This window comes from Lepidochelys kempii, chromosome 1 (genome assembly GCF_965140285.1).
Source record: "Lepidochelys kempii isolate rLepKem1 chromosome 1, rLepKem1.hap1, whole genome shotgun sequence".
Lineage (NCBI taxonomy): Eukaryota > Metazoa > Chordata > Testudines > Cheloniidae > Lepidochelys > Lepidochelys kempii.
Window position 1 is genome coordinate 201827734 of NC_136380.1, and position 25843 is coordinate 201853576.

At 41.7% G+C, this 25843-nt stretch overlaps 1 protein-coding gene across 8 annotated transcripts in view; it reads right to left on the minus strand.

Moving 5' to 3' along the window:
- ZBTB20 (zinc finger and BTB domain containing 20) overlaps positions 1-25843 on the minus strand; it is a 669002-nt gene that overhangs the window by 211394 nt on the left and 431765 nt on the right. The gene's annotated exons all lie outside the window — the stretch shown is intronic.

Genomic DNA, 25843 nt, shown 5'->3' on the forward strand with positions numbered 1-25843 from the left:
CAACTCAATACTCAGCTCCCCAGAGGATGCTCTATATGTGAAAAAAACAGGCGGTCATAGGAAGACTTCTGGCCAAATGCAACCTACAGTATGCGACAATGTGGCCAATAACTATCCCTTCTTTTGAGTATGAAAGTATGTTTCATAGATACTGCACAACCTAGTATGCCACGATTCTCTATTTTGGTCTAAGCACCCTGTAGTCTCTGAATGCTACACTCCAGTCTCATGACAGCCATTGCAATCTGCCACACTTCTACACAAACCAGGTGTGACCCTGAAGCTCATGGAAAATTGCTAATGGAGCCCTTAGTTTGGCTCCAACTATGCTAACTATAATTGTACATTTGTTTTTAGTTAAATAGTTTATTTCAACGAAAAATATAGCAAATTTGTGATTAAAAATAATTCCAGTCATTGAGATTTATATTCATCACCAAGTAGCATAGGCACATTTCCTGATCATTTACAACGGTAGCCTTATTCCATTGAGAAATCATCACTAGGAAGTACATTTTCCTTCGCAAACCAAGTCCAAGATCTCACAGGAGCCAATAGGAGCTCAGATACTACAGTAATGGGCATGGCATAAAAACAAGGTTAGATTAGCTAAAGACATGGATAATAACCAGTGGTGGTCTCTTCCCTAACTTTATTTCACTTCCCAAACCACTGGCATAAACCTCATCTCTTACAGAGTGCTAAATACTAGCTATTTCTGCAACGGGCCAAGCCATTATGTGCGGGTAGAATAGCCTGGAACCCCCTCCCATGCTACTCCTAGGAAGAGAATGAGAATTTGACCAAACATTCTTAAAATCTGTCCATAATATGCCTTCCCACCCCCACGTGCTATGGACTGAACTGTATTTCTAAAGAGTGTAATTAAGTCTCACACAATGGTTATGAGCTTTGGGAGCTCCAAGAGAAAATCTCTCTACACATGTGGCCACTGACTGACATACCAAAACACTTTTATCACAACATTAAAAAAGCAAACAAACCAACCTTTGCATTTTGCTAGGTGAGAGGCGAGAGGGAAAGAACAGATATATAAACACAAGAGATCCTGCACTATGCTCTGTGTGTGTGCGCGCATGCTGAAGGACAAAGGAGGGAAAGCTATAGGAATATTATTCCCTCCCTTGCACACACATCACCCTCTTCCTTCCTTCCTACCAAGAATAACAGCATATCTAATCTATCCATCCATTAACAATGTGCCCATCACCATGATATCTAGGCATCCTTGGTTTGCCTATCCTGTCACTCACTCTTCACCAAGCTATACACCAAATGGTTTCCATCTCCCTTAAAACAGATGATTAAAATTCAGGATAAACCCAGGCAACGGCTATAGGGTTCACACTCATTGCCTTGTGCGAGGTTTCCTCTCACCCCCACCACATCTGAACTGAAAAAAAAAAACAAAAAAACCCCACAGAGACTAAGTTTGGGAGGCCAACCAGACAGATTCTATTGTGCTTGCAGGATCCCTCCATATAATGTTCCCAGCTTTGGTTCCAGAGTCCTGACTGTCCTTCTAAACAAGGGTCTCTTCTGTGGATCTGTGATACAACTGTTGCCAAGTGAGCCATTAAGAGAGATATTTTAATGGGACATCTAGACTTGGCAGTGGACAAAGCCCAAGGTCTATCCAGCAGACTACCAGCACAATGTAACTCTTGTAACAAATAAAAGGAGTGCACTCATTTTTTAAACTACCTGATACCTATTAAAAAGAACACGGGCTGGCACAATTTTAACAACAGATGGGGCTCCCCATATTTCCTTCTCTTCCCTCCACTGCCACACTACAAACAGTTCGTTGTTAGACTGGATATGAACTTTGTGGGTTGGACGGCGGGAGCTCTCTTCTGTGCTATACTGAAATTAAAATTTAAATTTTTATAAATAATTTTTCTTGGAGCTTGTCAACATCTATTCGCAAAAAGAAAAGGAGTACTTGTGGCACCTTAGAGACTAACCAATTTATTAGAGCATAAGCTTTCGTGAGCTACAGCTCACTTCATCAGATGCAACGATGTTTTGCGAATACAGACTAACACGGCTGTTACTCTGAAACCTGTCAACATCTATTGTTGTTCACGTCAGGGTGACACCATCATGACATCATAACATGGCATAGCCAATGAAGGGTAAAATCAATGACTGTGCCTGCATGCTATGAATCTATTGTCCTTGGTAAAATGAGGAGCCATTTGAGAGCTATGGCAGTGCCAGTCTGTTTGGGTGCAGACAATGGGCATCATCTTCTCCTCCATCCATGTCACCATCTTTCCCTTTTCCAAAGGGCCTCCAAAGATAAAAATGAAATTGACAATCGTTTTCCAATTCAAACTGATCCTGATTCTTCTAGTCACTTTGTAATTAATGGAAGATGGTGTGAATGAGATGTTTATTGGCTGGCAGGAGGTTCGCTGTAAATAATAGTGATAGATGGATAATCTTTCCTCCTGATAAGGGAGGCAACTCAACATGGGCCCCTGGCACTCATCTCAGCTTCATGTGAGCTTAGAGCTGTGACAATGTATAAAGACTATAAAGTACACGCCCTTGTTAATGTCAGCTCATACTTAAGTAGCATGGAATTGATCCAGATTGTCCATGAAGATAGGATGGTTCGATTTGTGACCTAAGGTTTACTGTTCTATAACAAGAAATCTGATCTGTTTAAACACCTAGACATGCTTCTTCCCAGTTACTCCCATTCATCACAGCTGTCAATGCTTCTCTGAAAGAGAAATGAGCCTCAGGCATGGGATACAGCATTATAGAAGACCTACGAATGCTATTGCCAAGGGAATAAATTGATCCTGTTTCACTGGGGTTTGTACATGCATTATGAAAGTCCTGCATCTACTGAATGATAAGTCACTGTTCATACCTCTTATAAAGGAGACCATGTTTGAGAACCACATACCATGCTGACTTTAATTATCCCAAATATGGGAGTAATGGATTTGGACTAGTTCACTCATCCAGCTGGATGGATTTAAGCAACTGGTGCTGAGTATCAGATTGGAGTCAATCAAAATACATCAAAAGATAACAGAAGAGTCAGAGGTCTAAATTCTTCTCTCATTTTCACATGTGCAGTCTCACTGACTTCTCATGCCTTTATTTTTGTTTTTAACAAAAAGCAAAAACAATCTTTTCATCTAAACATCCTGTGAATGCCATTTGCCTCACCACAATAACTATCTTATGGAGGAAAACAAGGAAACTCTACACTTTCTAGTATTTTTTAAAAGTAGGTCAGCATGGAAGTTCTGTCCATACTCTACCACATTCCACAGCTAGACAAGTTTGGCCTTCATTTTCCTGCTCTGAAATGAATATCTTTTTCCTCTTTCCCTAGACAGAGCCGATCATTTTTATCATACCTCAGCTTCAAAACTTGGTAAACGATCCTAATGCTACGGAAGTTTCATCCAAAACACGTCTCTTCCTAGATTTGCTCCAGATATCCTTTCTAGTTTAAACAGACTCAAATGATCATCTGCTTTGATCCTTTCTCCGTCAGCTCTACTAGGGGCACTGTATCTTCAGGACTTGTAGCTTATAAAGAAAAAAAGACCACTATATTTTTGATATGCCTTTAATGTAATCTTCCAAAGTATCTTTGATTTTTAAATTCTGTTCAACTCTTTCACCATTAACCTTGATTTCATTTAGGAAATAAAGTAACTACAGTTTTCTTGGAACGCTGATTTAGAAATCTTGTCTTTTCTTGCATTAGTTTTCTTCTCTTTAGTTGGAGACCTAAGTGAGAGATTACAAGGAAGTGGTCAGTGTTTAAAATTAATTTTCAGCATGAAACTTTTGGTAGGCCAATTCTTTTCCACGTTAACATTTTCCATCTAACTTCACAACTTGCTTGTTAAAACATTAAGCTGCTGGCAGATGGGATGGCTCGAGAGATTAGTAATGAACCATAGAGACCTTCACTAGTAGATCAGTGGTTCAAATCCTGTACAGGTTTGGTGTGGTTTAAGTTGTTACTAGAGGATGACTGTTTGGTGGCCTCAGTCCATCTCCTAGTAAACAAATCTTCACCTCACAAGAGAAACAGCTGCACTTCCCTTCCCTCCCCACAGTCTCAGCAGAAAAGTGCCAAGGGTTGATTGGGCCATTTTTTGTCAGCCAATTTATATGTAGATAGTATAGCAGCTGGAGTTTGCCACACCATACATGCCAGAGTCAAAAAAGAATCATTGACGGGCAAGGTGATTTTGTCGTGAGATGTATGAAGGATGTCCAACAGGGAATGTTGGGGTCCCTGTATCTTTTCCAATGGAATTTGTAAGGTCTCTGCTGTATGTTCCATAAAGCTTTGAAACAAATGGGTGTAAGATGGTGGGAGAGGCATGACAGCCTCATCTGATGAGGAGGAGGATTTGTGGGAAGGTGGTGTTTCTTCTTCCTCAGCTGGCTCTGCTCCTTTATAAAATCCTCCTTTGGAGCAGGACCCACGCGCTGAGGTTGTTTTTCCTGATGTGCCCTCTTACAAGATGGGACCCTGTAGAACTGGTCATCACAAGGGGCCCCTGGTTTCCAATAAGCCCACTGTGGTGGGGCATAAAGCAAGGAGGCAGGGCCCCAAAGTTGTCTGTACCAGGATAGCCAGGTGAGCGTTTCTCCTGCTGAGAGTTTCCTCCTCAGGGTGTACTTCAAGGGATGGAGGCTGGAAGGACAAGGAACCTTGTATAGACACCTTGAATTGGATGAGCTATTATCACCCATATCTATGAGAGGGGCAAATTGTGCCGGTACAGATGGTTGAGTTGGTACTGGGGTCTGGAGAGGGTCCTGTAATTGTGGCAGTACCTGGAGGTCTAGTTGGTTGGTTGGTTGGCTGGTGAGACAGCACAGGAGGATGTAGTGTTGCTTACCAGCTGGAAATATCTCTCTGTAACCTCAAAGACTTTGTGTGGGGATGGTGACTGTGTTGGTTCTAGAGGATGAGTCACCACTGAAGTAGGATCAGAGGATAAATAGGAGGTGAGTTGGTACCAGTGGAGAGTGTCTCTCAATAACCCCGCAGTGATTCAGGCTATTATAGGATTCAAAGGTCTTCATGGAATAGCAGCCTGAAAGGTACCAGGGACTCTGGATAGGGTCTGGAGTCCCTGTGTTTTGAAGGCACTGAGAACAGTGCTGGTACTGCTCCCAGTTGTTTACCTGATGATTCTCACTATATGGCACAATCTTCTTAGCTAGTGCTGTGGTCTTGATACCAGAGGTGATGGAAGCCTCAGCAGTAATTGTGTGATATGTGAGATCTCCTGAGACCCAGAGTGAGGGGGTGACATTTCCCTTGTCTTATCCCATTCTGGAGAATGGGATCTTTTATTCTTTGAGAGTCTGGATGGTTCTGAAGGTGCCCCTGGGGTCTTTCCTTACCATTGTAGCAGACACTGTTGCTAAGGCTCTCTGGTCAATTGGATCCAAGGTACAAGGGAGTGAATTGGACCCCATGGGTCTCAGAAACTGCTCTGTTATCAGGAATTTTAGTCTGTCCTCCCTCAATTTCTTAGGTCTGCACTTAAAACCTGAGCAGATCTTATGTTTGGAGGGCATGAGTCTCTCTCCCAGAGGCAGCTCGAATGTCCTTTGCTGTGGGGGAAAGACCTATGGCAAGTCTGGCAGGGTTTGAAGCCCAGGGACTCGGGCACAACCTATACATGAGGCCATGGATCAAGACATGTGGGAAAAAGCCCAAATTAGCAAATGAAGAAGGTAAGAGGAACAACCCTCACACACACATTGCCCAAAAGCACAATCAGTGCTAAATAACAGAAAACGCCAACGAAAAGATTAAGCGAGAGAGGTAACAAGCTGCATAGGAAGCTAATGGCCACTGTGATGCTCCATCTCAAGCTGCAGGCAGCTGAGAAGAACTAGAGTGGTGGCAGGTCTGCCCCTTCCCTATATACCCTTTCACCGGGACATGAAGGTATCAGAGGCACAGACAAAGACCCACAGACACTGACGATCTCCATTCAAGAGTGCAAGAGCATGCAAACATCGTGACGTGGGACACCCAAGTGACACTACTCAAAGAACAACTGAAGACTCTGTCTATTAATTTTATAAACACCCCAATGACTTCTGCTCTCCTTGGGATGACATCAGTTAAAGTTTCAAAGCAGGAGATATTTTCCCTTAGACCGTAGTGGAAAACCCATGACTTGGGAAATCTGAAATTAGACTCCACAGAAGAGTAAAAATGTACTATAGGAAAGAAACTCGCACTGACTGTCAAGAGTCCCCAGTAGGTATTTTCCATCTCTAAATTTTAAAATCCTCTGAGACTTGTTCCTTATCCTCTTGACCAAAACATCTCAAAGATGCATTCAGCGACAACTGAATGTGACAGAAGATTCACCTCCAGTGGTAAGAAGGAACAGATTAAGGCTAATCATAATCAGCATCACAAATATTCAAAGCAGTTTAAGAATTTCAAAGAACCAAAAAGTGACTTCTTTACACATCCTTGCCACATACAGGTGGCACTCAGGTAAACTTCAACTCCTTGAAAAAATCCCCCATATACAGAACTTGTATCCAAATGGGTCTCCCTTTTATTTGCAATTCCTGTCTTCTTCCCATTTCATTCCTCTTTTCCCTGTCAAATGTTTCCTGATTTTCACTTCTCATCCTTTGATGGAAGAGCTTAGAAGTCCTTATCCTGAATTCCTTACTCAGGTGAAACTCCCACTGTGGAATAACATTGTACTTGTGAACTTCTTGGGGTAATGGAAATGAATATGTCAATCATTTTCAGCCTCTGCATGGGCTCATCACCTCAGCTTGTCACCTTGGCTAAAGATCACTGGTAGAATCTAATGCTTCCTTCCCAAGAGCATTTATCATGCTACCACAATTATCTTTATAGGATATCACTCTAACACCTAAGCCACTGGACTCTCTGAGCTTCTGCCAAGATGTCATGAGGGAATTCAAACTCAGATCATCAGATATGTGCCCTTTGCACTGTTCTTTCCCATCACTCATCACATAATCTATGCAAAGCATCTCTGACAGAACAGCACATGCAGGGTGCTACATGACCTATTTACAGCAATTCTTATCCTCCACCATTTAAGTGTGTGGTCTTAACATCATAATTCCAAAGCCCCACCTCCAAACAGCCCTGAGATCAAGCATGGTTCCCAACTTGTGCCTTTAAAATTTCAGCATGGGCTCAATAGAGGACAATAACATCCTGGTCCTGCTGGAAAGTGTTCAGCATCAAGAGGACCCGTCTTTATGCTGATAACACTAAAATATACAATAATGCCAACAGCTGGTGCTACAAATGGCTTTTAAAAACGATGTTCATTCACTAAAATTCCTCTTGCTACTTTTGACATGAAACACGCAGTCTCTAATTATTCTGATCAAGACGGTGAAATACAAAAACAAACTTTAATTGTGTTTAACAGATATTTAATCAGGACTCACTGAACTACAGATTAAAGCTGAAATTCATAAACCATAATTACCCGATTGTCGCAATCTTTTTGGTCCACATTCTGCTTCCGTCTGGGCGTCTGGCACTTTGCCCCGAATTTCTTTTAGTGTCTTCTCAGCTTCATTGCTGTTCATGTTTTCCAGCAGAGATTCAGCACAGATTATAAAATATCTGTTCTTGGCAACTTTATTAGCTGTTTTTTCTTGCAAAAAGTTTATTTCTCCTACCCTGACCCTAAATTGCTGTATTAGGCATATGCTAAGGGTACTGATGACACGAACTAGAAGCACAGATCTTCCCTCTGGGATTTGTTTGGGGAGTGTCTCCATCTCCCCCGGCTGATATACAAGATGGTCATCTCTGCAGCACTTTACCTCCATTTCTTAACCCAAGCGGATGCCCTTCCACTGTTGCTTTGCAGAGATGGAGCACTGAGGACTTCAAAGGTTGGGTCGAGGAGAAGCAGGGCTGATGCCGTTCTCAAGGATACTGTCCCCTGCAGAGCCCAAGAATTTCAATGTGTACATGCAGTCAGGAGGTAACACAATTGGGAGTTATATTACCTCTGTCAGGATTTCCACCAACTGTACAGCACTAAAGGTGGGTGCCCAGACAAAGGCAGCGCTGCTGTTGCTGGAACTATGCTCCCAGAGCCAGTGGAGCTGCAGTTGCCCATGTAGGATGGCTCTTGTCTCCATGTGAAAGTGGTCTGCCTCCCAAAGGGCCTCCAAAATCCATGATGCTTCAAACTCGATGGGTTGGCTCCTGGAAGACGCCACAAAGGTCTCCTCACCAGCCCCCTCCTTTGGATTTGTCCATTGGAGATAAAGATCTGGCATTTAACCATCAGGAACAGTAGCTCAAGTAACTGCAGATCAGATACTGGTCCACACTGAAAGTCACTTTGCACCACCAGAGTGTTGAGGCAGAATCCTCAGCTGGCACCAAACCAGTCCAGCAAGCCTACTCAACAGTAGGGAAAAGGCTATAAAAGTTCATGCTGACAGGCTCATAACTGCTTCACCTCAGAAACCCTTGCAGGCTTGTGGGAAGGTGATGCTGTGGCAGCAGCTGTCTCCACCTCTATCCTAACCGCACAGGCTAGTCACTAAAGTGAAGAGCTTTCTTGGGGGGAATATGATGTGAAATCGCCACTGCCCCCCAGGCACATCTGTAGCTTTTTGCTCCCTCGAGGTTCAGTGAACCTCAGTTTCTCTGCCTGACAAAGCTGTGAGACTGAGTGGAAATGTGCAGAACCCTTGCTTGAACTCCCTCTGCTCTGCCCTGTCCAAGATCCCTAGCACTCTTAGCCAGTCATTAGGTCCTGTCAGTTGCAAGGTGCAGCTGGATTTTGTTACCTTGTTGTGATACCCGGAAACACAAGTTAAGCCTCTGTCCTTTTCCTTGGATCTGTTCTGAACCAGTATAGAATGACTTGAGTAATGCGACCTGCTCTTGCAAAGTCTCAGTTTTGTTAAAAAAAAAGTCTAAGATGCTATTTAATCAATCTATTTCCATCAGAATCATTTAGTCCTAGCCCCACTTCCTCTATTCCTCTTTACACAGATCAGCCAAATAGCCCCTCTCCCACTGCCTGGAGAACAGTTATACATCCTTTTCCCAAGCCTGGGTGGAAAAACCTCTTGCACAGTAGAAACACATCACACCAGCAGTAACTGAAGCACACAAGTCAAAGCATCACCCATCTTCTAGACACTTTCTTAGGATCCTTCATCACAGTAATTGGCTCTCTTGTTGCTTGTAATCCAAATTTCATAGCACTGCAATAACACCAAAGGCCCAGACAAGGAGAGAATGAGACAAGGAGACACTGGTAATTTCTTCTTTCTTAGAAAGCAAGGAGCTCTCATGAAGGAAAGGCTGTAGCTTTTATTTCTTTTGCTGAACAGGATAACTTGAAGTCCAGCCTCACTGAGATCTTTACATTGCACAGACCAGTTTGAGGAGAGGGTATGTGTTATTTGGTGGCCCATTGTGCAAGGCAAATATGATTTTTTACTAACAAGTTGCTTTCCAGCTTGGCACCATCATCGTTCATCCAAGGGCTTCACTTCCACATTTAAACAGAGATAAAGAAATTGTTATACAGTGTTAGTGTCATTCTTCATTCAGACTGTTCCTCTGAAAACAGCCTACAGCCTTTGAGATGCAAAATGTATCACTTTAATGTAGTCAAGGTCCCCACTCACTGCATTGCTAAATCTATTTAGCAGATTCTTCTTAGAATAATCTGTCCCTAGATCTGAGGAAGCTCAGTGATTTTAAGTGTTTTAAGCTAATGATAATGGTTAGTACAGAGAACAGATGTACCTGACTGTGGTGTGATCTATTCTCTTAGGCTATTATGAGCTGTGTATTCATACTGACTTGGCATTTTATATCTATTTTCAAGGTGTAATGGCTGGATGGGGTGTAGTCTGTGTTTCTCCCTGATGTGCCATCATATGTGTAATTTTGCACAGTGGTGGCTGTGCCAACAATGGTGTGTGTGTGTGTATGAATTTTCCCATTTTGATGGCTGCACCAGGTATTGTGTCCGTTTGTACTTCCCCAATGCATGGTTATTGCATGCATAGGGTACTGTGTCGGCGTGTGAAAACATGCACATTTGTATATATTTCCGAGTGTGAGGCTTGTGTAACACCAACAGACCCCAGTTGTCGGCAGGCATGATTGAACCTGGGACCTCTGGAGCTTAGTGCATGAGCCTCTACCATATGAGCTAAAAGCCAACTGGCTCTTAGCTAAGGCTATAGAGCAAACTCATTTAACTCTCTCTAAGTGGTCTTGGTGCCACTAGATGGGACAGAACACCACACCCAGAAGGTGTATGGGTTACACTTGCACAGCTGGGCTATAATGTGTGTGTGTGTGTGGGGGGGTCATATGTTCCATAGTGTACAGGGACGGCATCAGGTACTGTAAAAAGAACAGGAGGACTTGTGGCACCTTAGAGACAAACCAATTTATTTGAGCATAAGCTTTCGTGAGCTACAGCTCACTTCATCGGATGCATGACATGACATGACATGCATCCGATGAAGTGAGCTGTAGCTCACGAAAGCTTATGCTCAAATAAATTGGTTAGTCTCTAAGGTGCCACAAGTCCTCCTGTTCTTTTTGATGGGTACAGACTAACACGGCTGCTACTCTGGAATCAGATACTGTGTGAGTGTACTTTCTCCAGTGTGGTGGCTGCTTGAGACATTGTGTATGTCTGATGGTTACACTGGTTGTGCTGCCAGTGAAGGACATTTTACTACAGTGTACTTCTCTGTCTACCGTGCACTGGAATAAAACTTTTTGGCCATATCCAGAAACTGTGCTTTATGTGCCGTGGACAGAATGAAGTGAAATTTCCACTGAGAATGCCTTCTGATCACACCACGGACTAGGTGCTGTTACTCCTAAGCACCTGCTCCTGTCAGTCTCTGAAGAGGATACATTATTTGGGATATGTTGCACAGGAGCTTGTACAGTTTAAGGTCTCCATTCTGCAACACATGAGAAATCTGTCCCTACTTACATGAGTTGAACCACTGACTTCAGTGGGACTACTAGTGAAAGTAAGAGTTGCAGGACTGCTCTCTCACAAAGTAAACAGAATCTTTGTTTGGTCCATGCTATCGTACTGCAATATTAGGTATGTTGATTGAATATGAATACTCATTCTTTAAACAACTCCCAAAAGCACAATTGCTACCTGGCAAGAATCCTAAAAGCAGACGCTCAATGCATACCACACATGGCCCCATCAGAGATGCTGTATCCATCCTGATTAAATGAATGGAACTTATACAAGGAAGATCCAACAAGGTTAAAGCCCAAGACTATTTAAACAACTAAAATATGGACAAGCTGGGAGGCATCGGAAAACAAGACAAGACACTAGGTACCCAACAGAGACAAGTACATTACTATCTTGATCTGGGAAGAGTAACTGAAGGCATCAGTGCAGTTCAGGTCAAAACACTGTGGACCACCACGACATAGGTCCAAATATCATGCCTGATTTTGGGCTAAGAACCAGTGCTGACACCACAGAGCAGTTCCAGGATGCACAGCAAAGCTAGAAGCACCATTGGTTAGATAAGAGGTTAACTCAAGACGTCTTCATTTCTCTGATGGTTTGCCCACATTGGCTCTGGCAGGGCCATATTAAAGCAGAGGCTCTATAGGCCTGTGCCTAGGGCCCTACCTCCTGTAGTCATATCATTACATCAACAGCAGAATCTTAGCTTTCCTTGAAAAACAATGTTTCTAGCCCAACCAACTGTAAAGAAAACTCTGAGAAATGTGCCCCAGAGCTAAACCTAGCATCCTGAAAAACACTCCCATCTCTCAATAAAACAAGTTCTGATCACCAAGTCTCTTTGGGAGCAGCCACATCTGCCTGCAAATTCACTGCAGGGTCAGTATCTAGCACTTTGCTTTATACAGTTCTTTCAGATCATTTTAATCTGAAAAGGGCTATATAAAGGTGTATTCTATTCTATTCCTGACTTTCAAGACTTCATGGCTCTATCCCCACCTTTACCTCTGTTTTCATATCCTACTGCTCCCTCTCCCACATCCTATATTAGATTATACACTCATTGGACTAAGGACCTAATATTGCTTCATATCTGGAGAGCATCATGTGCCCATGGTGCTATTTAAACAAAAAACAATTATTATTACTTGGAAACTATGGAACTGAGTGCCACAACATATTATTTAGGCCAAGAATTTATTAGGATTAAAAATAGGATTAGGTATTTATATGGAGACTGAGAACATCCACAGTTATAGTATATAGGATAATAAATAATAGTAAAAAAATAAAATAATAATAATAAAGATTGTGTTCCACAGTATAAATCAACCACTAGCTATTAGGGTTAGGAAAATATTTTCCCTACAGGTGGGTTATTCTATCATTAGGCTACTTGCACCTTGCTGTGAGGTATAGATCATTGGCTACTGTCAGAGACAGGACACTGGATGAGATGAGGTGCGCAGATGAAAGGCACTATAGAAGTATGCTCATTATTATTTAATACCTATATTACAGCAGTGCCCAGAGGCCCCAGAGAGGATCAGGACCCCATTGTGCTACATATTGTACAAACACATATTAAGGCATGGTCCCTGCGTTTAGCCTATAAAAAGACAAGTTACATGTGATGAGTAGAGAGGCAAATGACAACAAAACGCACACACATTTGCAATTTCCCCTCTTTTTTTCTTATATATAGATAAAAAAAGTGCCAACTACTCCCATTTTTCCCTAAATCCAGTTATTAATCGGCAGGGTTTTTTTAATAGTTGTCACAAAAGAGGTAGGCCTTAAGGAGAGATCTGAAGAAGGAGAGGGAGCTTCCCTTAGTTAGTTCAGGGAGAGTGTTCGATGTGTAAGAGGCAGCATGGGAGAAGGCACCAAGATGTTTGTGTAAAAAGCTGACAAATGGGTGGCCATCACTGGAAGAACTGGGGTAGCAGCACAGTAAGAGACAAAAGCAGCCAGATAGGGAGGGATAGAGTTGTGAAGGGCCTTTAGGCACAGTCGAAAACCATAACATTCCAGACTTCAAAAGATCCATACACAAAGCTGGAACATAAGAACGGCCACACTGGGTCAGACTAATGGTCTATCCAGCCCCGTATCTTGTCTTCCGACAGTGGCGGGTGCTCGATACTTCAGGGAGAATGAACAGATCAGGGTAATTATCAAGTGATTGTCCCCTATCAGCCAGTCCCAGCTTCTGACACTTAGAGGTTTATGGAAACACTGAGCATTGGGTTGCATCCCTGACCATCTTGGCTAAAAGCCATTGATGGAGCTGTCCTCCATGAACTTATCTAATTCTTTCCTGAATTCAGCCATACTTTTGGCCTTCACAACATCCACCGGCAAGGAGTTCCACAGGCTGACTGTGCACTGTGTGAAGAAGTATTTCCTTATGTTTCTTTTAAACCTGCTATTAATTTCACTGGCTGATCCTGGTTCTTGTGTTATGTGAAAGGGTAAATAACATTTCCCTATTCACCTCCTCACCATACATGATTTTATAGACCTCCATCATATCCCCCCTTAATCATCTCTTTTCTAAACTGAACAGTCCCAGTATAATCTCTCTTCATATGGAAGCTGTTCCATACCCTTAATCATTTTAGTTGCCCTTCTCTGTACCTTTTCCAGAACTGCATACAGTATTCAAGGTGTAGGCATATCATGGATTTATATAGTAGCATTATGACCTTTTCTGGCCTATTATCTATCCCTTTCCTAATGGTTCCTAACATTCCATTAGCTTTTTTGACTGCCGCTGCATGTTGAGCGAATGTTTTCAGAGAACTATCCACAATGACACCAGATCTCTTTCTTCAGAGGTAACAGCTAATTTAGACCCTATCATTTTGTATGTCTAGTTGGGATTATGTTTTCCAATGTGCATTACTTTGCACTTATCAACATTGAATTTCATCTGCCATTTTGTTGCTCAGCCACCCAGTTTTGTGAGATCTCTTTGTAACACTTTTCAGTCAGCTTTGGACTTAACTATCCTGAGTAATTTTGTATCGTCTGCAAACTTTGGTGAAGGACCTTGTCAAAGGCCTTCTGAAAGTTCAACTACATTATATCACCTGGATCACCCTTTTCTACATGCTTGTTGACCCCCTGAAAGAATTCTAATAGACAGGTGAAGCTGATTTCCCTTTAGAGAAGCCATGTTAACTCTTCCCCAACATATTGCGTTCATCTTTGTGTGTGATAATTCTGTTCTTTACTATAGTTTCAACCAATTTGCCTAGAACTGAAGTTAGGCTTACCAGTCTGTAATTGCCAGGATCATCTCTGGAGCCTTTTTTAAAAATCGGCATTAAATTGGCTATCGTCCAGTCATCTGGTACAGAGGCTGACTGAAGCGATAGGTTACATACCACAGTTAAAAGAAAAGGAGGACTTGTGGCAGCTTAGAGACTAACAAATGTATTTGAACATAAGCTTTCGTGAGCTACATGATGCATGCATCCGATGAAGTGAGCTGTAGCTCACGAAAGCTTATGCTCAAATAAATTTGTTTGTCTCTAAGGTGCCACAAGTCCTCATTTTCTTTTTGGGGTTACAGACTAACACGGCTGCTACTCTGAAACATACCACAGTTAGTAGTTCTGCAGTTTCATATTTGAGTTCCTTCAGCATTCTTGCATGAACACCGTTTGGTTCTGTGATTTATTACAATTTAATTTACCAGTTTATTCCAAATCCTCATCTACTGACATCTCAATCTGGGACAGTGCCTCAAATTGTCACCTAAAAAGGATGGTTTAGGGGTAGGAAACTCCCTCGCATCCTCTTCAGTTAAGACAGAAGCAAAGAATTCATTTAGCTTCTCTGCATTGGCCTTGTCTTCCTTGAGTGCTCCTTTAGTAACTCTGTCCTTCAGTGGCCCCACTGATTGTTTGGCAGGATTCCTCATTCCGATGTACTTTAAAAAAAATTGTTGCTGTTACTTTGTGTGTCTTTTGGTATTTGCTCTTCAAATTCTTTTTTGGCCTGTCTGATTATACTTTTACACTTGACTTGGAAGAGTTCATGCTCCTCTTTTCCTCAGTAGGATTTTACTTCCAATTTTTAAAAGAATTTTTTTGTCTCCAACTGCCTCTTTTACTCTTTTGTTTAACCATGGTGGCTTTTTTTTGGTCCTCTTCCTTTTTTTTTAATTTGTGATATACATTTAGTTTTAGCCTCTATTATGGTGTTTTTAAAAGCTTCCAGCAGCTTGCACGCATTTCACTCTTGCGATTGTTGCTTTTAATTTCCATTTAACTAGCTTCCTCATTTTTGTGTAGTTCCCCTTTTTGAAGTTAAATGCTGCTGTGATGGGCTTTTTTGGTATTTTCCCACATAGAAGGATGTTACATTTAATTACATTATGGTTGTTATTACTGAGCAGTTCAACTATATTCACCTCTTGGACCAGATCCAAAGACTAGCGGCTCTAAGAAGCAGTCATTAATGGTATCTAGAAATTTTGTCTCTGCATGCTGTCCCGAGGTGACATGTACCCAGTGAATATGGGGATAGTTAAAATCCCCCATTATTATTGGGTTTTCTGTTTTTTAGCCTCCCTAATCTTCTTGAGCATTTCACTATCACCATCCTGGTTAGGTACATTCTTATTACTACACTCTTATTCTTCAAGCATGGAATTTCTATTCACAGACATTCTATGATACAGTTTGATCAATTAAAGATTTTTACTGTATTTGTATATATGTTTTCGTTCACAAATAGTACCATTCCTCCACCAGAACGACCTTCTCTGTCATTCCTGTATATTTTGTACCCTAATATGACCATGTCCCATCGATGATCATTGTTCCACCAAGTTTCTGTGATGCCTATTATGACCAATATCTTCATTTATTACCAAGCACTCAAGTTCATCCATCTTAGTACTTAGACTTCTAGCATTTGTATACAAGCACTTATAAAATTTGTCAGTATTTAGCTGTCTGCCTTCATGTGATGTAACTGAATTGGACTCTTTTTTTGTTTGACTGTTTCTCAGTTCCTAGCCATACTATATCAACTTCTATTTTCTCCTCTTTACTAGGATATAGAGTATCCCCTTTAATAAATCCTCCCCTATAGCACGTCTGTCTGAACCGTGCGCTGCTACATGCCTGTCAGCTATCCCCCAGCCCTTAGTTTAAAAACTCTTCTACAACATTTTTAATTTTACATGCCAGAAACCTGGTTCTGTTTTGGTTTAGATGGAGTTCATCCTTCCTGCATAGGCTCCTCCTTTCCCAAAAGGTTCCCCAGTTCTTAATAAACCTAAATCCTTCCTCTGAATACCATTGTCTTATCCACGCATTAAGACTCTGCGGCTCTCCCTATCTAATTGGCCCTATACATACATACATACTATTTCCCCTTGTTTATTCCTCTCCCAACCCCCCCCCCCCCCCCACAGTTCCTCAGACGTTCTTGTTAACTCCTGGAAATGTGCTGGAAATGGCCCACCTTGATTATCACTTCAAAAGGTTTTCTCTCCCCTGACCCCACTCTCCTGCTGGTAATAGCTCATGTTAAGTGATCACTCTCCTTACAATGTGTATGATAAACACCCATTTTTTCATGGTCTGTGTGTATATAAATCTCCTCACTGTATTTTCCACTTTATGCATCCGATGAAGTGAGCTGTAGCTCATGAAAGCTTATGCTCAAATAAATTGGTTAGTCTCTAAGGTGCCACAAGTACTCCTTTTCTTTTTGTGAATACAGACTAACACGGCTGCTACTCTGAAACCATACATAGAACTGGAAGCATTTCAGAGAATGCTATCATGGAGGTCCTGGACTTTAATCTCTTTTGTAGCAGCCTAAATTTGGCCTCCAACATCTCCCTCCTTATCACTGGTACCTTCATGTACCAGGACCACCGGCTCCACCCCAGCACTGCACATAGGTCTATCTACATGTCTGAAGAGGCACACAACCTTTGCACCTAGCAGGCAATTTACCATGCATTCTCCCAGCCATCACAAACCCAACTATCTATATTTCTAATAATCGAATCCCACATTACTTTTACTTTTCTCTTCCAAATAACTTGGATCCCCTAACCATGAGCAGTATCCTCAGTGCGAGAGGATACCATGACATCATCTAGAAGGAAGATCCCAACTATGGGATTGTTTCACTTCACTCCAGCTTGATGTTCTCCATCCTCAAGACTTTCTTCCTCCTCAACTGCACAGAGGAGCAGTTTATTATGCCCCTGAAAGTCTCCTCTGTGTACCTCTCTGTCTTCCTTAGTTCCTTTGGTTCAGCAAGTCTGGTCTCAAGAGCCTGTACTCGGTCTCTGAGGGCCGTAAGTTGCTTGCACAGAAATGCACACATATGCCATCAGCCCACAAAGCAAGTAATCGTACATGCTGCATTGAGTGAAATAAACTTTATAGACCCCACTCCGCCGCTGGACCTCTGCCTGTATTCTTTTTACTACTGAAGGGGTTTTTGTTTGTTTTATTTTTTTGGAAGGGGGATGTTTATTGGCCTAGGTTTAGCACAAGCTTGCTAGGCATATTTGGCTCTCACGTTTCCTCACAAAACTCCTGTTTGCTGTAGCTTGTCTGGTCACTTAGGTGCTGACTTTTTAAACCCTGCTCTCCCTGAGTTAGCCCCACCCCCTTGTCAAGGAATCCTAAAAGGATTAGGGATCAAACATAGCAGACTAGAGCCTAGTTAGGCAGCTCTCAGCTTACCTCGCAGGCTATCACAATAGCAGATTCTTCACCATAATGAAATATGCAAAACTAGAGCAGACGCTTACCAAATCAGTGACCACAATCTAGAGGTGAAAACTTACAGGTACAAACCACAATCTGAAATCAGAGAGAAGAGACTGTTCAGCTACTGAGACAAAGGAAAGATGGACACAAAGGGAGACTTTCTACTCCAAAGTCCTTAATGGGAGGAAGCGTGAGAAAGATATTTCCTCCAATTATCAGGAATCATAAAAGATAAGTTCTCATCAGAAAGCAATGAGGCAAAACAGTGCCCAAGCCTGGGAGACAGGAGAGAGATGGCAAAGGTGGCATTATGCTCCCAGATCAGGAATGAGCACTAATGTAAAGGGACACAAGGAATCAAACCCCAAGCACAGTGTGTTACCCTGGGTCATAACTATCCTCTTGGGGGTGGGTGGCTGACTGACTTTTTCTTTTACTTTAGCAGTACCTGTATAGCTTGTCATGCCAATGAATCCCCCTGGAATGGAAATGAATTGAACTGAAACAGAGGGAGGCAGAGGGGGAATGAAAAAATAAAGGTGATGTAGCCAGAGTGAGGGACAGGGATGATGATCTTATTCCTTTACACAAACAATAATTGCCTCTGTAATCAGAAAGGAAATGAGAAGAAGACAAAAACCTATTTTTACTTGATGCTGCGATGAAAATATTAATTATCTTCTAGTAACAGTTTTTCCTTTAGAAGCAATCTTTTTAAACTGGCCACGGATATTAATTATAATTTGCTTGTCAAACCTACACCTCTGAAATACTTTGTGTTATGAAAAAAAGCATTAAAAATAACCTCAACCTGTGCCTTCAGGTCTAACACATGAGCAATCTGACTGAAGGCAGCAGGCCTACTCATAGAAAGGCTATGGGATCGGGCCCTGTATTAGCAGTAAAAGCTGCCCTTCTTTCTTCAGTCTTCTTATTGCTAAAAGATATAAAAATCCCAACAATCTCCTATTTTCATTATAAGATTTGGCAACTTTTTCATATTTATTTAGACTGCAAGATATAATTTGAATGTGGGGGTCTGTTTCTCCCTCCCTCTCTAAGAAAAAGAATAACTTATTTGTACTCTGAATAAGTATTTGTTATTAGTGGATCAGACATGGATAAGATATATTATTACAACCATGTTTGTTAGGTATGATTTACATTGTTTGAATGCATATCATCTTATGCTGTCTTTAATTTTATTATACTTGGGGGGGGGTTGTTTGGTTTTATGCATTTAGTCACAGTTGGTTGTGTTTTGAACTTTGACAAAAATTAATACAAAGGAAATTAAAAAAAGAAAAAGAAAATATTTTCAAAATGATGTGGAAATCAAATCTATCCCTCAGTAATTTGATTTGCAGGAAATGGAGAGCAAAGCATTACAAACAGAATGCCTTGAAGTGCATCATAATTACTTACATGTGCAAATACATTGTCTAGGTTTAAGCACATAGTTAATAACAATAGCAGTAATAATTCTATGCCCTTATACAATTTCATCCAACGATCTCAAGGCTCTATGCAAACATTCATTAATTAAGCCCCACCATTACATGATGAGCTACTTGTAAGTATTATCCTCCTTTGCCAGATGGAGAAACTGAGGTGCACCAGGCCAAAGGTCAAGAACATACTAAGAGTTAGTGTGTCAGAACAGAGAACAGAAGTTATGGGGTGAGGAGAGTTCCAAGTCCAAATCGGCCAGAGCAGCAGAAAGCTGGAGCTGAATCTGACCTTCCCAGCATTTGGGGTCACTGAGTTGATAGGCCAAGCTGAGCAGTTTTGATCTGCGCTTTCCCAAAGTTTGGGGGTTGAGATGGGGTTTGGATCAGAACCATGGCTAGTCCTAAGTAGAACTGGACCAATTTTTTGTTTCAAAACTCAAAGGCTGGTGAAACTTCCCTGGTTTGGGATTTCATTATCAACGGGAATATTTCTTAGATCAGGTTTACAGAGGATCACAAACCTTATGAGCAAATCTGGGTCCCGTGTCAAATGAATATAGCAAAAAGTTATAGATTTGCATAAAGACTATGTGAAATTCAGTGGCTTCAACCTGGAGTGGGGGGGAGGAAACAACTTTAGTGGTTTCAATTGAGTTTAACTTTTTTTAGTTTTGTCTGAACCTGAAACTCACAGCAAACCCCAGGAGGTGTGAATAAAAACCAAGAATGTTTTGCACGATTCCCTCTAGTGTAAAAATGCTGAGATTTACACAGCTCCAGTGCTGACTTCCAGTCCCCTGCTCTCACCACTAGGCTATATTCCCTCCCTTCCAGAGCCAAGAGTTGAACCCCAAAGTCTTGGCTTCTTGGCCCTTTGCTACCCACTATCTTGCACTCCCCTCTCTAACTATCTTTAGTACATACTTACCTGCTTCACCAGATGACCATGATCCACGATTGCCAAGTTATCTTTGCTCTCTCATTTAGCCTGCCATAAAGTTTATGCTCTTAAGTGCCGCCTACTGAAGTGATAATAAGTGTACTAGTAAAATTACCTGCCCAATTTGACATGCAATTTGACAGTTCTCGGTGCATAGACATCACCATGTCATATTTAAAATTTAGCCCAAAGATTTTTGAACCATGTAGTTGAAGTAAAAACATTTCTCTGTGTATTTTGCTTACCTGTTATGTTTTACACGAATGGAAACACTGGATATTATTTACTGGCCTGGCAGACAGAAAAAGCTATGCTTCAAACATCACTCCAAGGCATCACAAACATCAACACTCTAATTATGTTTCAGGACTCCCCAAAGTAATCTCTAACTGTGCTTATAGGCTCTGAGGTCACCCTGACAAACTGGGACAATGTTGGCAATCTCAGGATGGGTGTTCAGAAGCAATCCTACTCAGGAGGAAATGCTATCATGCGACAAGTAGAATTAATACTGCATTTCCAAATTCTGGGACCATACCCAGTCAAGAGATTTCAGGAAACAACAGCACTGTCTACATAAGGCCATCACAGTCAGAGCCTGTCCCATGCACAATTCTACACCATGGAATTTCTGGGCCACAATCATCCCTGGTGTAACTTCATTGCAGTCAATGGATTTTACCCAATAGATGATTTTGTCCCAATGACTTTTTTTTTCTTTTAAAATCTCTAAAGCGCCTCTTCAACACCATCCCAAAAGAAGTAAAAACTGCACTGTTTTTACACGTGCAGCTGTTCCTCGAAATCATGACCACTTTCTTATAGTGCAAAGCTCAACAATCAGCTCCATTCATCCCCCTTAGTGAACTGAGAAACAATACAGATGTTAGGTCAAGCTTGACAGCTGCTGGCATGTCCTCTGCCTTTCCACAGGCCTTCAAATGCTAGCAGGCAGTAGCTGCAGTCCACAGAATATCTTGAACTATGGACTCTACTAAAGAAGGAAAAGAGAAATTGTGATAACTCAGAAACTGCTTTAAAGTTCTGCCAAGAACATCAGAACCTTTCACCAATTTTAAAATTTAACTTAGGATGGTGGTGGTGGTGGTTGGGCAAGTGGAGAGTAAAAGGTTCTGAAATTCACTTTTGGAAAAATAAAATAATCCACCACCTCAAAACAGAAACACATATTTGTGTAGGGCCTAAAAAAAATACTGTTATCTTGTCTTCTGAATCAACAGTAGAAAAAGAAAGAAAGTCTTATAAGGAAGGTTTTTTTAAAAATGTCATAGAATCATAGAAGATTAGGGTTGGAAGAGACCTCAGGAGGTCATCTAGTCATCATGTGACTGTTAAGCACCATTAGAAAAAGTGAGATCAGGGAGCAATCAGTCTTCACCACATTTAAAAGGGCCATGCAGTGAGGCTGAGAAACCTCACAACAGCACAAAAAAGGTTAAAGAGAGTCCATGGGCCCAGCTAGCCCTGCAGCCAGTGCCAGGCCTGGAGGGGGAAGAAAACGGGAGAACCTGGCTCATTTCAGGGCTGACTGGTGAAGAGGCAGGAGACACCTCTGCCCCTCTACATGAGGGGAGCATCACTAGAAGGCTGACAGCCGGGCCAGCCACCAGGGAGAAGCACCAAGTCCCTGATTGAGGGAGACTGCTGAGGAGACCAAGGAACACCCAGGAGTGAGTGAACTGTGTGACTAAACCACAGAGACATTATGGAGTTAAGATCATGCAATATTACATCTGCTCCCACCAAGAGGGATGTCAGACTGGGGCCGGATGCCACAAAGAGTCCACCAGGCGGTGTCACTCGAGTAGGGCCACTGCAGACCTTTTGGACTACAGAGGCCATGCCCCAAACTGAAGAAACAGAGGCAGGAAGTAACCCAGGGCAGCAGACTTAGATTCTCTGCTGGGAGGATCCTGCCAGTGTTGCTTCACACAGGGCTCTGGGCCGGGACGTGGAGAAGAAAGAGGGCCTGGATCCCCCTACTATTCCTCTTTAAGGAGTGAGGCACTTCTGCCAGGGAAGCAAGCTGCCAGATGTCAGGTGCACCAATTACTAGGCAGCCCAGCCTTTCGAGCACCCTCTTACAGGCTACAAACCTGCTAGTGAATGTCATTTTATTTTGAGGTTTCTTAGGGGTCTCTATAAACAATAGAGAATGCGAAAAAAAGAAACAAAACTGTCTGAACTTTTCATTGTCTATTTCTTTAGGAAAATTGATAAAAAATTAACCACACATGCACACATAGAACTGAAAACTACTAGACATCATCCTGTCCTTTCAGTTACGTTCCATGCACAAGGTCCCAATGGCATGTTTTGCAAGCCATCTAACTAGTATATGACTGCCAAGGCATTTTCCAGGATTCCTTCTGAGGATGAATATTACAGCCCGTGGTCACTGAATCAGGCCTGCTTGCTGAGCTCTGCACAGCTCCATGATATGGAACATCATAGAGGCCCCAATAAGGCACATTACTTATGCATGTGTTTAACATTAAGCATGTTCGCAGGTGATTTCCTGAATCAGAACCAGGATTGGCTTTGCTGTTATCTTCCAACGTACCTTTGCATTTTAAGTTCTGTTCAACACTTTTACCATTAGCTTTCCTTTCATTTAGGAATTAAATTTCCTTACCTGTGTTACGTATATGACTGTAGATACTTCAAAGTCAAGGAGTGCTACAGACCTAATTTACTTTCCCCCTCATTTAAGCTGTTTATTTTCTGCCCTTCACTCACCTTGGAAAGAGGAACTAGACTAGCCAGTTTCTCTTTCCAGCCCTCACGCACAAGCACCAAGTGGCAGCACTACAGGGGAATGTTTAAATCCAAAGACAAACTGTTTTCATTGTATTTTTAGAAAATCATGAAAACATTTATATTTCTATGTGTTTTGTAAACCCCTTTACCCCTTGAAAAAACTCCCACACAAAACATGTATTTTGGCCCTAAACTGCACAACATTTGCTCCAATTCTGATCCCATTGATATCAAAGGCAAAGCTCCAATTGACTTCAATAGGAACAGAAGCAGACCCGGTGTCCCTTTAATCCTTCAGAAGTTGGAGTGGGGCTTAGGGAGAAATGTTAAAATGTGATTCACAGTTTCATCCATGTAACCTCATTAAAGTCAGTGAAATTGCACAGGTATAAGAGGAGAATTTGGCTCAAAACACATTACCACACAACTGCTGCTGGAAAAAGGCTGTGAACATTCACTGGCTTGAAAGAGTTAAACAATACCACTAATACGAGCCCTGTAAGTGGGACAGTTTTGAATGGGGCAAATGAAATGATTGCAGCTCATGTTGGCACTGGCTTAGTTAAGGTTATGTCAGCATTTCCCTTAATAAACTCTCTTCTGGGGGGTTAATAATCATCCTTTCATATTGCACCAAGCTGAAAACTGTCAAGTAGGTGGAGAACGGAGATACGATTTGATTCTTTTTCTACAAAAATGTATTTCAACTGGATCAGCCAAAAGAAAACCACCAAAAATGTAGAGCTGGTGCAATTTCAGAGGCTTTTAGTGCCAGCCAATTCTGAATTACAGTAATATTTTGCTCTTTGCATTTATAAATTTACATATTTTTATATTGGCAATAAAGACATTATGCAATCAAAATCATCTGAAAAATAAAGAAAACAGATGATTGCTGATAGATCACAGTTTATAAAGGAAAAGAACAGAAGAACACATTAAATTTACCATAAATGAGGGGCTTCATACCACGACAGCAATTGCTAATATAATTCATTTGTCATATAAATTATGTCCATGGGGACATCCCATAAAATTAATTAGGTCAGAGACAGAGGAAAAACAAATCAAAAACTTCTAAGAACTCCAGCAAATAAGAGGTTTTAGATACAGCCACATCCACAAGATCAGTCAAAAGTTCCTCTTCCTTGTCTTGTTCCCGTGAGGCTAACATTGAGAAATATCTCAGGCTCATCAACATGACATAAATTATATTGGTTGTCAGGAAGGTACACAGCAATTTTGAAATTTCAAATTTTGCAAGCAGCACAGTCTTTCAAGTGGATTACATTATAAACTGAATGGAAGAATTTCAGAAATGCAATTCATTAATACACTAGGCGTTAATTTTGTGGAAGTGGTTGGTATGAACAAAGTGACGAGCAAAAATAAACCACATGATGTATTCATCACGCAACATGGAACACCCCCCCCCCCAAACCCAACAATTAAAAAAATTAATCAATGGTGTAATTCCACTGAAGTCAAAACCACTGAATTTTGCCTATCCACAGACTTCAAGGGAGTTAAAACATGACTGAGTTTGCCCCACATATGTATCCCATACCACACTGGCTTATTTTAGTGACAAAACATGTTCTTACTATTTTTTACTTCTGTCAACACAGCAAGCAGCTGCCACTTGACACACCCACAAAAGTTAACCCATAGGCCAAATGTTAGTCTGAACAGCAGGGCACAGGTTTTTGAAACGAAGGTGCTTTGGAGAAAAATGGTCAAAGAATTGTTTGAGGATTGATTAGCTCAGAGACTCCCTGACATTAATAAGAGTTGTACAGCTAAAACTCAACCAGGAGCTTAGAGAATTTAGAGGTTAGTTTTTAGAAATGTGCCCATCAAAAACCCTAGTTCTGGACATCCCCGAACTTCAGTGGACCTTATCACTCCTACCACAACTAATCCTACCCTCCCATCTGTGAAGTCTGGATCTGAAGTATGTGGGATAGCCCATGTTAGAGTGCAGGCTACGAAGTCCTTCTGTCATAAAATATTTATAATGGCAAACTTCATAAATGAATGGTGCACCTTTCAAGGCATTTGAGTGTCTTGCCTCAGCCTTAGGGAGGCTTCAGAGGACAGTAACCATAACTTGATTTTTCGGTCTGGAGAGCCCAGGATAGCCCAGTCACTGTGCAGCTTCACTGCTCATTGCCCCATTGTTTTGCAACAGATTAGATATCCCACCAAGGATACATATGGGATGGCTGCACAACACTGGACAATGCTTCAGACCAGGGCCGGCTCTACTGTTTTTGCCACCCCAAGCAGTGAAAAAACCTGTTGCCGCCGAATTGCCACTGCGGACGGCAGGGGAGAGAAGCTGCCGCCGAATTGCCGCCACCCAAGCACCTGCTTGGAACGCTGGTGCCTGGAGCCGGCCCTGCTTCAGACCCACAGGAATTATTCATCTGTCAAGCACAAAGCAATATGGATAAATATAAATACCATGGACCAAATTATGCCCTTGCTCATGTCCTTCCATAAACCTCAGCAGAGCTGTACAGCATGTAAGCAATCACAGAATTTGGTTCTATATATCAAGTTACCTATAATTTCTAGCGCTATTGCTCTTTGGGGGACCCACACACAGGAACATATATACTAAAAGGTGTAAGCACAAAAGAGGCTGAGTTAGCAATCTCTTAACTCAGAATTTGATCATTTTTTGTAGTTTTAGCTCAGCGCTTTAATGTAATTTAAATGCACTGCAGTCGTCTGCATTACATACATACCACACTGGGTAACTGGGGGTGTGCATGATGGTCCGAGGACAGGATTTTGTTTTAATTTAATTTTGAATTGATATGGTGAATTCTAGTGCACCAGAAATTGAAGCACTGA